The sequence below is a fragment of the Tamandua tetradactyla genome, chromosome 10 (assembly GCF_023851605.1).
Source record: "Tamandua tetradactyla isolate mTamTet1 chromosome 10, mTamTet1.pri, whole genome shotgun sequence".
NCBI lineage: Eukaryota > Metazoa > Chordata > Mammalia > Pilosa > Myrmecophagidae > Tamandua > Tamandua tetradactyla.
The window spans coordinates 31,238,261-31,253,381 of NC_135336.1; the positions used below are offsets into that span (position 1 = coordinate 31,238,261).

At 35.4% G+C, this 15,121-nt stretch overlaps 1 protein-coding gene across 19 annotated transcripts in view; it reads right to left on the minus strand.

Moving 5' to 3' along the window:
• Positions 1-15,121, minus strand: part of LOC143648382 (uncharacterized) — a 239,889-nt gene that overhangs the window by 170,059 nt on the left and 54,709 nt on the right. Inside the window, exons 4-5 of one of the 19 annotated variants that reach the window (XR_013158523.1) lie at positions 14,700-14,811; positions 8,680-11,394 (exon numbers count right to left, since the gene is read on the minus strand). The exons of 17 other annotated variants lie outside the window; for them this stretch is intronic. The gene's annotated coding sequence lies outside the window, so the exon portion shown is untranslated. Of the gene's footprint in view, positions 1-8,679; positions 11,395-14,699; positions 14,812-15,121 lie in introns of those variants that run through there. One more of the 19 variants, XR_013158521.1, reaches the window with a different exon arrangement.

Below are 15,121 nucleotides of genomic sequence, written 5' to 3' on the forward strand. Positions count from 1 at the left end.
GCTGTAGTCATTGTTAGCTGAGTAAAAAAAAGAAAGTTGTAGAAAGTTTAAAAAGTGAATTTTGTAGTCCATTGCTGACTGCAAGCCCTAGATGGATGTGGAAAGTTTGAGAAAGTTTTTTTTAATAGTCACTACTAGCTGCAAAAAGTTATAATAAGTTTATAAAAATGAATTCTGTCAACGCTATTCTCAAACTGCTCTCAATGAGAACTTATAAAAATTTTTTCTTAACCATCTGAATACTTTGTCTAGGGGATAAAAATGTTATATCATATCAAAGTAATATCCTGTGAATGTTTAGTTGTTAACCTTATTATCCTTTATCTTTACACCTTTTAATGGAAAACACTTTTAATGGAAAATGGAAAGAAAAAATTTTTCTTTCACCTTGTAAAAGTGCTAAAATTTTTTAACATTTTCAATATCATAATAATTAAAAAATTTTCTACCCTTCTATAAAGCTAAAATTTGTCATATTTTTAGAAATTGTATAAAATTCCTAAAAACTTAATATTCTCACTGTACATGTCATATCCTAATACTGATCTGTATAATAACCAAATTTACTGGTTATTTACACTACTTTCATCTAAATCTAAATCTGTCTGCTCTTAATTAGAACTTCATCCTCAACAAAAAGGACTTTAAAAGAGAAACAAGGAAGGTATACAAATTATGTTCTACCTGTTCATTAACATAACCCTAGTAAATATGTAAAAGTAAAGCAGGACAAAACTTCTGCTGTAGTTTATAAAATATTTTTATTTCTAAAAAAATAGCTTTATTAACCAAAAAAACAAAAAAGAAAGAAAGAAAGTAAGCAAAGTACGAGATGGCCAAACTAGGGCTTTTGAGTGGTGCCAAAGCCCTGCCCCCAGGGACTTTAGCTCAAAAAGCAAGACTAATTGCCCTCATCTGAGCTCTAGAACTAGTCTAAGGAAAAAGGATATGCCTTCCTGGTCCTGCATGTTCACACAGCAGTGTAGAAAGAGCAAGGCTTTCTCCTAATTAAGCCCTATCATAAAATACCCAATCTCTTAAATGCTATGCTCTTACCAACAGAAATAGTGGTAATTCATTGCCCTAGCCATCAAAAAAAAAAAAAATCTAATAAGGATTTAATATCCAGAACATTTAAAAATGTACAAAAGGCCTGAGTAGACATTTAAAGAAGGTATACAAATGGCAAAAAAACAACAAAACATGAAAACATGCTCAATATCATCAATATCATTAGTCACCAGGGAAATGTAAATCAATACTATAAAGACATACCATTTCACACCCACTGGAAAGGCTATTAAAAAATGGAAAATAACAAGTGTTAGAGAGGACATGAAGTAGCCACCATGGAAGACAGTTTGGCAGTTCCTCAGAAAACACAGAATTACCATATGACCTGGCAATCCCACTTCTAGGCATATACCCAAAGGAATTGAAAGCAGGGATTCAAACAAAGATTTTCACACTGATGTTCATAGCAGCTTTATACACAATTGCCAAAAGATGGAAGCAATCCAAGCATCAATCAACCAATGAATGGATCGACAAAATGCAGCAGTTACACAAAATGTAAAAAGAAATGTTCTGAAATATGCGATATGGATGAACCTTGATGACATCATGTTGAGTGGAATAAGATAGACACAAAAGGACAAATATTGTATGATCTCACTGATATGAAATAATTAAAATAAGCAAACTCAAAGAGTCAGATATTACAATATAGTTTACCAGAGGATGGGGTAGAAGTAGGGAATAGGGAGTTAAGGCTTAAAATGTACAGTTTCTTCCTGGGAAATTTTGGTATCAGATCATAGTGATGGTAGCACATATTGTGAATGTAATTAACACCACTGAATGATATATTTGAATGTAGTTAAAAGGGGGAAATTTTAGTTTGGGTATGTTAGTACAATAAAAAAAAGTTACATGGAACTGCACAACACAAACAGTGAGCCTGAAGTTAAACATGGGTTGTAGTTAATATTACAACAGACATATGCTTTCACGAATTATATGAAATGTTCCACACCATTGTAAGTTGGTAGTAGTAGGGTGGTATATGGGAATCTATTATATGTCTAATTAAAAAAAAAGAAGAGCATGAATTTCACACACACACACACACACACACATTTAATAATTACAAAATATCAATGAGATATTAGATTGTCCCCTTAAGTGATGCCCTAGTAAATCTCATTTTTCAAAAATATTCTTCCTTTGCTCTGGCTTAGAAATATTTCTATAATTAATTTCTGGAAATAGAGGACTCATCACCATACTATTACATGATTTTTTCAAAATAAGAATAGAAATTCAGGGCAAATGCCAGAGTATAGTCCCATGGAAAGTCACCCAATAAAATTCGATCCATTTAGAAGTATTGAGCTTACATATGACGAGAAGCACCCAGTCCAGTTCCAGGCATATTGTAATTACTTTGGGTATATTTTATATGTCAGAAGCCAGTTACTTAGTCCAGACCATACTAACAGGGAGGAGCTAACACAAGGGTTTGAACACCAGAATGTGGGAATCAATGGGAGCCACGTCAGAGGCTGCCCATCCTGTCCTCCCTTTGATGACCCTTCCTGTAGAAGATTATATAGTCTCACATTTTTTAACTTGGAATGACCATGTGACTTACTCTGGCTCTTGAAATGTGGACAGAAATAATGCATTTTATAACATTTTAAGACATTTAAAAGCTTCTTCGGGCAGGCGGGGGATCTTTGGAATGATGGAGTGAGGAGCATGGCAAATGCTCTCCCTGAAAAGAAACCAATAAAGCTGGACACTTGAGAAAAAAAAAAAAAACTCTGAAAATTAATCAAGGAATACAATTAATTGAGAAGCAGTTATTCACAGGTAAGAACAATAGGAGTGGTATTTGAGTCTGGGGCTGCTCAGACACCGCAGGTGGTGCAGGCTATGAAAATCATCAGGTTTGCTGCCAGAGAGGATTAGTTTGATTTGGAGTAGAATGGGAAATCCTATACACAAGGCATTGTCAAAAATAATAGTAATCTCAGTGTCAAACAATTGATAAAGGAAAACATTACAGCTAGCTTTAGAATAAATTTAAGATAAGCAACAGATTGTCAAACTAGTCAGAAATGTAAAAGGGATAAATGAAGAATGAGACTGTCTTCTCCACAACAAATACAAAAATTAACTCAAAGTAAATCTGAGGTCTAAATGTAGGAACTAAAATTATAAAACTTCCGGAGGAAACATAGTAAGATATCTTCATGACCTTGAGTTAGGCCAAGTGTTCTTCTATGTAACATCAAATGTATAATGCATAAGATTTTTAAAAGTTTACAAACTGTATTTCATGACTTTTCAAAAGACACTGTTAAGAAAATGAAAAGACAATCCATATGCTGTCTTTTATAAAGATAGCTATCCAGAATATGTAAGAACACTTAAAACTCAGTACGAAGACAACTCAAAAGAAATAGGAAAAGAGATTAATAGGCCTTTCGCCAAAAACATATGAATGACTAATAAGTATATGAAATGATGCTCAACCTCATTAGTCATTTACATTAGAAAATGCAAATTAAAACTGTAACAAAATACCACTTCATACCCACTAGAATGGCTATAATAAAAAGACAGATATTAACAAGTGCTGGTGAGGATATTGAGAAACTGGAGTCCTCATATATTGCTGATGGAATATATACTGATACAGTACCTTTATAAAAGTTTGACTTGCTTAAAATTCATTATATGATCATCCTTAATGGGGAAAAATTGAAAACGTTCCCCCTAAGATCAGGAACAAGACAAGGATGTCCACTATCACCACTATTATTCAACATTGTGTTGGAGGTTCTAGCCAGAGCAATTAGACAAGAAAAAGAAATACAAGGCATCAAAATTGGAAAGGAAGAAGTAAAACTATCACTGTTTGCAGACGATATGATACTATACGTCGAAAACCCGGAAAAATCCACAACAAAACTACTAGAGCTAATAAATGAGTACAGCAAAGTAGCAGGTTACAAGATCAACATTCAAAAATCTGTAGCATTTCTATACACTAGCAATGAACAAGCAGAGGGGGAAATCAAGAAACGAATCCCATTTACAATTGCAACTAAAAGAATAAAATACCTAGGAATAAATTTAACTAAAGAGACAAAAGACCTATACAAAGAAAACTACAAAAAACTGCTAAAAGAAATCACAGAAGACCTAAACAGATGGAAGGGCATACCGTGTTCATGGATTGGAAGACTAAATATAGTTAAGATGTCAATCCTACCTAAATTGATTTACAGATTCAATGCAATACCAATCAAAATCCCAACAACTTATTTTTCAGAAATAGAAAAACCAATAAGCAAATTTATCTGGAAGGGCAGGGTGCCCTGAATTGCTAAAAACATCTTGAGGAAAAAAAACGAAGCTGGAGGTCTCGCGCTGCCTGACTTTAAGGCATATTATGAAGCCACAGTGGTCAAAACAGCATGGTATTGGCATAAAGATAGATATATCGACCAATGGAATCGAATAGAGTGCTCAGATATAGACCCTCTCATCTATGGACATTTGATCTTTGATAAGGCAGTCAAGCCAACTCACCTGGGACAGAACAGTCTCTTCAATAAATGGTGCCTAGAGAACTGGATAGCCATATGCAAAAGAATGAAAGAAGACCCATATCTCACACCCTATACAAAAGTTAACTCAAAATGGATCAAAGATCTAAACATTAGGTCTAAGACCATAGAACAGTTAGAGGAAAATGTAGGGAGATATCTTATGAATCTTACAATTGGAGGCGGATTTATGGACCTTACACCTAAAGCAAGAGCACTGAAGAAGGAAATAAATAAATGGGAACTCCTCAAAATTAAACACTTTTGTGCATCAAAGAACTTCATCAAGAAAGTAGAAAGACAGCCTACACAATGGGAATCAATATTTGGAAACGACATATCAGATAAAGGTCTAGTATCCAGAATTTATAATGAGATTGTCCAACTCAACAACAAAAAGATAGCCAACCCAATTACAAAATGGGAAAAAGACTTGAACAGACACCTCTCAGAAGAGGAAATACGGATGGCCAAGAGGCACATGAAGAGATGCTCAATGTCCCTGGCCATTAGAGAAATGCAAATCAAAACCACAATGAGATATCATCTCACACCCACCAGAATGGCCATTATCAACAAAACAGAAAATGACAAGTGCTGGAGAGGATGCGGTGAAAGAGGCACACTTATCCACTGTTGGTGGGAATGTCAAATGGTGCAACCACTGTGGAAAGCAGTGTGGCGGTTCCTCAAAAAGCTGAATATAGAATTGCCATACGACCCAGCAATACCATTGCTGGGAATCTACTCAAAGGAATTAAGGGCAAAAACTCAAACAGACATTTGCACACCAATGTTTATAGCAGCGTTATTTACAATTGCAAAGAGATGGAAACAGCCAAAATGTCCATCAACAGACGAGTGGCTAAACAAACTGTGGTATATACATACAATGGAATATTATGCAGCGTTAAGGCAGGATAAACTTATGAAGCATGTAATAACATGGATGGACCTAGAAAACATTATGCTGAGTGAGTCTAGCCAAAAGCTAAAAGACAAATACTGTATGGTCCCAATGATGTGAATCAACACTCGAGAATAAACTTGGAATATGTCATTGGTAACAGAGTTCAGCAGGAGTTAGAAACAGGGTAAGATAATGGGTAATTGGAGCTGATGGAATACAGACGGTGCAATAGGACTAGATACAAAAACTCAAAAATGGACAGCACAATAATACCTAATTGTAAAGTAATCATGCTAAAATACTGAACGAAGCTGCATCCGAGCTATAGGTTTTTGTTTTGTTTTGTTTTGTTTGTTTTGTTCTTATTATTATTATTACTTTTATTTTTTTTCTCTATATTAACATTCTATATCTTTTTCTGTTATACTGCTAGTTCTTCTAAACCGATGCAAATGTACTAAGAAACGATGATCATGCATCTATGTGATGATGTTAAGAATTACTGATTGCATATGTAGAATGGTATGATGTCTAAAAAAAAAAAAAATGGTCAGCACAATACTGCCTAATTGTAATGTAATTATGTTGGAATGCTGAAAAAAAAAAAAAATTCATTATATGACCCAGCAATTCTACTCTAAGATACCTATCCAAAGCAAATAAAAACATAAATCCTCAGCAATCTTGTACACAAATGTAGATAACTACATTATTTTTACTAGCCAAAATTGTGGAACAATCCAAATATCCATCAACTGACCAGTGGATAAAAACAATGTGATAGAACATTAATGGAAAATTATTCAGCAATAAAAGGAAACAAACTACTGATGCAATATATGCCACAGCATGGATGAGCCTCAAAAACATTACATGAAGTGAAAGAATCAGACATAATAGATTACATATTGTATGATTCCATTATTATGAAATGTCCATAAAAGGCGAATCTTAAGAGACACAGAGCATGTAATTGTTGCCCAGGGCTGGAAGTAGGATGGAGACTCACTGCAAATGGACATAGATGATTTGGGGGTGATGGAAACATTCTAAAACAGGATGTGATGACTGGTTGCACAACTCTGTAAATTTACCTAAAATCATTGCATTGTACAGTTAGGATGGGCAAATTCATGGTATGTAAATATACCTCAGTAAAGCTGTTTAAAAAAAAAAAAGAAAAGATTGTCCATGGTTGGCCAAATCTTTCTTGCCTGTGTCAGATGCCTGGTTATGTTACAAATGGGCTTGTTTCCATAGCCTGGTTCCCAAAATGAAATCATATGTGGAGTATAGGTACAGCCAAGCCAAAGAGGATGTGATCAAGAAAAAAAAATAAAACTTTTGTTGTAAGCCACAGAAATTTGGGGATCATTTTTTTACCTCAGCATTACATACCCATTCTAGACTGACAGGTTTATCTTTCTAGGAAATAAAATGTGTTACTATCTATTTATGATAAATTCTTCAATTAAGAATTTCCATTTAAGAAGTGAAATTATTACAAAACTGTGTTTTCTATGATTTCATAACTTAATTTTATGGCCTTTTATCTTTAAATTAAAAATACAAAACTTCCTGTAACAATTTAGTATTTCATACAACTCTAAATAATATGACAAAATACACATATTTGCCTTGTATCTTACTAGGTACTGGGAACACCCCATGAGCAAGGCAGACATGGCCCCTGCCTTCATAAAGCTTGTAGTCTAAAGAAACATTAATGTTTATTATGTGTATGCTTTGTATAATGTATTAGAAACAATTCATTTTATTTTGACATTCTGTGTCAATTTCTTTTTTAAATGAAGGAACTAGATGATCGTCCATTGAGTCATAATTTTTGTGACATTCTTTACTTACCAGGTATTTTTACAGTTGCTATTTTAATTTGTAGTCATTATTTATTTCTACCAGCAGGTGGAACCCTTTAGATTTATTTTGCCTCTTACTTAAATACAGCAATAAATAAACCTTCATGATTTCCTTTCATTTTTAATAATTACTTTTTCTTTTGATTTAATACATTTCTAGAACAGAACTTAATGATAGTAGGCTAGAATTATCATTCTATATTCCAAAAAATTTCCACGTTAATAAAAATTCATATCGGTATATTCAATTATAACTGTACTGTTACTTTATCATAGAAAACTTGCCATAAGAAAAATATTTAAGATAGACTTTGTACTTTAAATGGAAATAAATATATATATAAGCTAAAAAATCAAGAAGTCTTTATCGTTTACAATAGGGTCAGCAAACTTTCTCAGTAAAGGGTAACAGTAAATAGTTTGGGCAGCTTTGTGGGCCTTAAGGTCTTTATCAAAACTGCTCAATCCTGCTGCTGTAGCCTGGAAGAATTATAGACAATACATAAATGAATGAACAAGGCTGTATTGCAGCAAAATTTCATTTACAAAGGGTGAGCATATTTGGCCTGGGGTGAAGTTTGCTGACTCCTGCTCAAGGCCAGTGACTCCTAAACTGTCACGTGCACCAGAATCATCTGGAGAATTTATTTAAAAACAAAATGCTTGGCTTCACCTCCAGATTTTCTGGAGTAAGTCTCTGGAGAGGCTCAATTTTGTATTTCTACACATTTCCAGGTGATACTGATCTGCTGGTCTCAGGACCATGCTTTTAAACCCCCTACTCTAGACTTTATTTTTGTTATCTTGTTTTTGTTGCCTTTTTTTGTTACATTTAAAGCAGACTTAAAATAAATACTGTTTCTTCACATAAACACTGTAAGATTTCCAAGAGTTCATTTGCCAGAAAGAGAGGTTAGATAGGTGAAATACAAGACTCCACAAAGCAACTTGCGTGGTTCAATTATCATCTATTATAGCAATGAAGTATGTTCATATTTGCGGGTGATGCTATAGAAAATTATATCCTGCATAGGGTCACACCTGAAAATATGCTATTAGTATAGAAGGTAGGAAAAGAAGTACCCACCACTCAAAGGTAAACACTGATTTAATCTTGATGTAATTCCTTTATTTTTAATATATATTTTTACATAGTTAAGGTCATTTAATTTTATAACATATTTTTTAAGCTTAGTGTATCAGAATCATTTCACCCCTTTTACTAAAACTATTTATAGACATAATTTTTATTGAATGTGTAATATTCCCTTATATATGTGTGCAACCATATTTTAGTCAACAATTTCCTCAGTGCTCCATATTTCTTGGATATATATGTTCAGCTCAATATTTCCCTGCTAGAAGTATTCTTCAAATGAGCATCATTATGCATACATTTGTCCCCATTTTAGATTTATTTTTTAAATGATTAACTGGAATTATTTAATATTTTTAAGGTTCTTGATGGTGTTAAAAGAAAACCTTTCCATGTGATTTAGGATTTCAGTTTTATGGAGCAATTCTTTAATCAGGCAGCATCCCTTTCAGAAAGTAGAAGGGAATTCTGCTGAGGAAATGGAAAGGGGAAGCTCATAGAGGGTAAATGCAGAAACAAGTGAGGAAATGTTCTGATTGGCTGACATTGTTTCCATTGTACTTAAGGAAGGGTCTTACAAAGTGGGGAGCAGGTGATAGCCTAAGAACGAGGAAGTCACTGTTGATAATGAATTGACTGTATTTAAATTTGGTTTTCTGGGCAAGTCAGGCATTTACAGGAATTAAAACTATCTTAGGTTTTTGGTTTTGCTGTGACATGGAATTGACTTTTATCAATTCCCCCTTTTTTATCTGGCCCTTGGCAGAATTAAGGCATTGTTGCCATGCTCAGATACCATCTGCTGGCTCTAGATGGCCCTTGTAGGTGATGACACCTAGGTTACACTTGTTAAGGAGTTAGTTGTTTTTGCTTTCTTTGAGCTTCTGTCACTCTGAATGGATGAACACCATTTGGCTATATGGCTGGGTGCAACTAAAACTTTAGAGAGAGTACAAGGCACCAGGAGACTATTATGATTACTGTGAGTAGTAAAATGCCCAACGTTTAGAATATGTTTCTGAGTCAAGGACTGCGGGACCCAAAGCAACTGAAATCAAAGAGATCAAATAATAATCCTCATGAAGGACTGACTTGCTTGAGCCATGTGGATTATCTGACTGTTTCATGGAATTGTGTTTTGACTTCCCCAAAGTGTTATTGAGGTTCAGCAGGTGGTATTGGTAAGAGCACAATCCCTTCCTTTCTTAGCCAGAAAATAGTCAGGTGCAACTCTATTATATAAAACAATTTTAGCTAAGGAATCTAAAGATTTTTGTTGCACAGTAATAATTTTTGCAGCGTGTTCAGCATTTTCTCCTGCTGTTACAGATAAGTTCCTGATTATATTTCCATTCATGTGAACTCCTAACCAAGGAAATGAGTCCAATGAAAGAAGTCCATCCAATATTAGTGACACCCCCAGGGAACTTACATTTGGCATGGCAGAGTAAATTAAGTGAGGTAGTACATTGTGACACTTTGGATTTTATATAACATTTGAATGGAACTACTGAGAGGCCCACTACACATTGCCCTGACACAAATTAACCCTCTAGACATTGAAATGCCCAGGCATATGGAGAGTGTGGGTCACGGTCTCGGATGCTTCCACCAAAGGTGTTATACAACATTGATGAGAATTCAGTTATCTGTTTGGGAATGATGGAGTTGGCTGTTTCTAACCACGTATTGCCTATGGAATTGTAACAATTTCCTATATCTAACAGGGGTCAAAATGTCATTTTTAAATGCAGCATCATACACAGTAGGAATGGCCCCATCAGGTCTCCTGGATTGACAATATGAAGACAAGTGGTATAGTAGTGTATTACCAGAGATTACCTCTGGGCCAATCATGAGTCAGTATATAGTGAATCTGGCTATCAGGGAATAGGGCTTAGGTCTGTTTACAACATTTGTGAGGTTCCAACAAGGCATGGGTGGCAAAGGGTGTAAAACCCTGACACTATAAATTTGGGTGATTTTGCTAGCTTAATTCTAAGACGTGGTATTTGGGATCCCTAAAATATTGGACACTGTCAGGATAACAGGATACCCTGGATCATGAGGAGATCAGAGTTTATGCTGGTAGATCCAGTCAGTCAGACTCCTTTTGCAATGACCTGGAAAAAATGAATGATAGTATTTTCTTTTCAGGCTACAGCAAAGGAGAAGGAAGAGGGACGATTTAAATATCTTTGGTGTAACTTTTCAAAGCAAGATGGACAAGATATGCAAAAGTGGTTTAGAAACAAAAATACCACAATAATTATAGGGAATAATATGATAAGGAATATGACAGGAATATAGGAGTTCTACGGTCTTGTTCCATGATCTTAGGCAGAAGCTGTCTCCCTTACAAAGCCATCAATTTTTTGTACTAATAAATTCTAGTGTTGGTTACAGGTTTTGTCACAGTTCCAATCGTTGGGTGGGGAAGCCTTTTTTCTAAACATTTTTTTTATTGTGAAGCATAACACATATGCAGAAAAGCGATAAATTTCAAACTAGAGTTTAATAAGTAATTACAGAGCAAATTGCAAAGTATGGTATGGACTACAGTTCCACAATTTCAGGTATTTATTTCCAGCTGTTCCAATACACTAGAGACTAAAAAAAATATCAATATAATAGTTTGGTAGTCACAATCATTTGTTAAATCTCATCCTCTCTGTTACAATTCCTCCTTCTCATTTGCTGCTACTCCCAATCTTCAGGGATATTTGCATAATGACCATTCTGACTTCTTCATGTTGATTTTTCACCATGACAAAATGATGGTGTTGACATTATGGGGTAGGAGGATACACCTAGTTGATACTCTTGGAGAGACTGGTGCCTCTGTATTTCAGTGCTTATCTAACATAGGCACAATTTGAAGGTTTTAGGTTTCTGAAAAATAAACACAGTGAATAAAACTTGTATAGAGTCTCTCAGACAGAGCCTCGGATATTCTTTAGGATTTTCAGGAATACTGCTGTTTGGGGCATGGCATACAGTGGCAATTTGCATTATCTAGCTGAAGCTTGCATAAGAGTACTCTCCAGAATAGCCTCTTGGCTCTGTTTGAAACCTCTTAGCCATTGACATTTTATTTTGTTTCATTTCTTTTCCCCCTGTTGGTCAGGAAAGCAGTGTCTACCCATATTGCCAGGGCCAGGCTCATCCATGGGAATCATGTCCTGTGTTATATCCCTGGAAGTCATGTCCCACATAAAGGGAAGGGTAGTGAGCTTAGCTACAGAATTGGGCTTAAAGACAGAGAAGCCACATCTGAGCAACAAAAGAGATTCTCTGAGGGTGACTCTTAGGCATGATTATAGTAGGCTTAGCTGGAGAAGTCTTTTTAAATTGTTAGATGTGAACATAAGTTTCAATCCCTTCTAGTTTTACTATAGTGTCCCTTCCAGCATGGGTCAAGGGCCGTTTTTCATTGATGTCACTTCCAGTGTATCCAATTGCTGGAAATTAGGATATGAAACTTCTAAGAGAGATCCAGATCTGGAAATACATCCCTTACCTGTTGGAGATAATATTTTGCCTAAGTCATTAGAGATTTGTAATATTTAGTTATCTCCTGTAGGGAAGCAGGGAGTCCATGTTAATTAAGATGAAGGCCAATTGACATAGGTGTTCTAGTTATAATTTCATAGGAAGAAAGTTTATGTTTTCTAAATGGTGTGCTTTGATTGGTCATAAGGCCATTAGGCCAAGGTAACCCAGTTTTCTCAGTTAATTCAAGTCCAAGTCTTAATGTCATTTACTTTCTCTGTCCTTCCAGAGAATTGAGAGTGTGTTTGATTTGCTAGAGCTTCCAGAATACAATATACCAGAAATGGGTTGGCTTTTTCAATGGGGATTTATTGGGTTACAAATTTACAGTTCTAAGGCCATGAAAACATCCAAATTAAGGCATCAAGAGGAAGATGCCTTCTCTGAGGAAAGGCTGCTGGCATCCAGGATGCCTCTGTCACATGGCAACATCTGCTAATCCTTGTCTCCTGGTTCTAGTTTCAAAATGGCAAAAATGTCTGGAAAAATAACAAACAATCTGAATATTTTAAAGAACCAAGTTAAGGTAATTCACGATACCAGTTAGGCTCAAACATTTCAATAATGTTTCTCTCAACTCCCGTAGGTCCTAATTGCTTCTCCTATGACATTTTTTCTGTACGCTCTCTGGGCTTTTACTGTCTTCTATCCTCTTCACAAAGGACCCCAGTAAAGGATTAAGACCCATCTTGAATCCAATTGGAATAGCCTAAGCAAAACATTCTACCCCCAGGGTGCATGGGTGGTTCAGTGGTAGAATGCCTGCCTTCCATGCGGGAGACCCAAGTTCGATTTCCAGACCATGAGCCTAAAAAAAGATCCTACCCACAATAGGTCTTACCCCTTCCCCCACAAGAATGGATTAAGAAAACAGTCTTCTCTGGAGTACATAACAGATTCCAACCAGCACAGGGTGGTAGGGACAATGATAATGCCAACCTGCTTGTAGAATCTTAGTTAGAGCTTAGTTCAGTAAAATGTGTGCCTTAGTCACTTCAGTAGAAATAACTGAAAGCATTACCCAGGTGTGGAATACATTTTCTAAAAGCTTTTTAGCAACTGTTACAGCATTTGCCTTTACAACAAGGAAAGGCCTCTGTTTACTGATATGTTTGAGCCTTAAGTGATATCATGAATTACCTTAACTTGGTCCTTTAAATATTCAGGTTATTTACTATTGTGCCAGACTTATTAATATAAATACATCATTGTTCATGGGCAGTCAGAGTATCTAGAACCTGTCTTTTTTGCAAGAAAACTCACATTAAGCTGTCATTTTCAACCTAGAAGTCCAGCAGAGAATTTAGGGTGGTGTTAAAGCTCTGCTTCATACCTCTAGATATAGTTGTAACTACTTGCTTCATGTTATGTGTTCCTAGGGAAGGTATGACGTTGTACATGAAAGAGTGAAACGCTGCATTAAGGTAGGTCAAGGGATTAAAAATATTAACCTTCTTTTCTCACTTTGAGGCCCAGTTTACAAAAGATACTAAGTTAGCTTTTTGACCAGCATTTAGGGTAGACAATCTATGCAAGATGACAGGATCCAGTCTAATCTACAGATAGGTTACAAAACCACGCAGTTATCTGACCTTTACAATGAAGATACAAAAAGCTCAGACAATGAACAGGAATGTGCTTTAGTCTCCCACTGAAGCAGAATTTCTCTACTGACATTCTCCTTTTTATCAAAGATAATCTCAAAAACATCATTATTAATCATAAAATAAGACTTCATTACATTTGGCCTAATTATTTACATATGTGCAGCAAGAATGGAAATTTACCATATAAATTTTTTTTTTATAAACTCTACTTAGTTTGCTCTGTTTGTGATTTTCATGAGGAACCTCCAATTGGAATTATAAAAGTCTCTCAAGGCTAGGAAGTCAAACCAAGAACTTGATACCAGATTTCACCTGCAATCCAGATGTAACCTTCTTTGCTTACCTGTAAGGCTGGTAACCCTGGAGCCAGGTACCACACCAGTTTTGCTTTGTTTTGTTTTGGGGGTGCATGGTCCAGGAATCGAACCTGGATCTCCTTCATGGAAGGCAAGCATTCTACCACTGAACCACCCATGCACCCTCAGACCAGCTTTTACCAGATTTTTGGAGCATTGTTTCCATGAAGTCAACGTTAGTTCCTTAGGCGTCTGGTCACATCTGATTAAATGAGCATCATCTCAAACATGAAATTCCAGACAAAAGGCTTGGTTATATAATTGGCATTTCCAATTATGTCTTGTTAACAAGGAAGACAGATTCTGACTGATCCTATTCAAATAATTATTTTGCCATGAAACTAGGAATATTCAACAACAGTTTCAAAATCCTAGAGGATACAGGCAGGGGGAAAAGATGAATGTTTTTTGAATTATAGATAGCTCAAATGAAAAGAATAAGGGATTCCTTGTATCTAGAAAATAGAACATTAAAACATTGGTAATAATTGAAACAAAACTATAATCATTCTTAACAGTTCATTCAGTACTAGGTAATTAGTTCTTGTTCCATTCGATCTTGTGTTATCAATCTCATGACTCATCAGCTTCTTTACTAGAATTCTGGAATCTTGACTCAGTTCAGTGGTACGATCGTGAAGTTATTTAAACAATGTCAGTAGAAACCTGTGCCCCAGAGTACCTGGTATAAACCTTTCAACTGATTTCAGAGACGGTCCTTTCTGTTGAAGATGAAGCACCTGACTTGTAGCTGATTGCAAGTGTCTTCAGGGAGGCATCAGAATAAAAGTTGTCTATAGATGACAAAAGACTTAAAATGGCCGTGGTTAACTTTTCACTGTTTTACAAAAGTGAAAACTCAGATGAAAGTTCATTACAAAAATGTGATTTTGAAAGAAATTTGGTTGTTTGTGTGAATGTAACATTTTTAAAGAATAACTGGCATTATGACCAGTAATATTACTGTTGTCTAATATCAGACAGATTAGAACAAGGACATGGACAGTGAGGACATTCGCATTATCTCTAGAAACTTGACACAATTTCTGAAATGTTGTTTCACCCATACAAATTTAACCAACAGAAGGTTATAAAATCCTACTT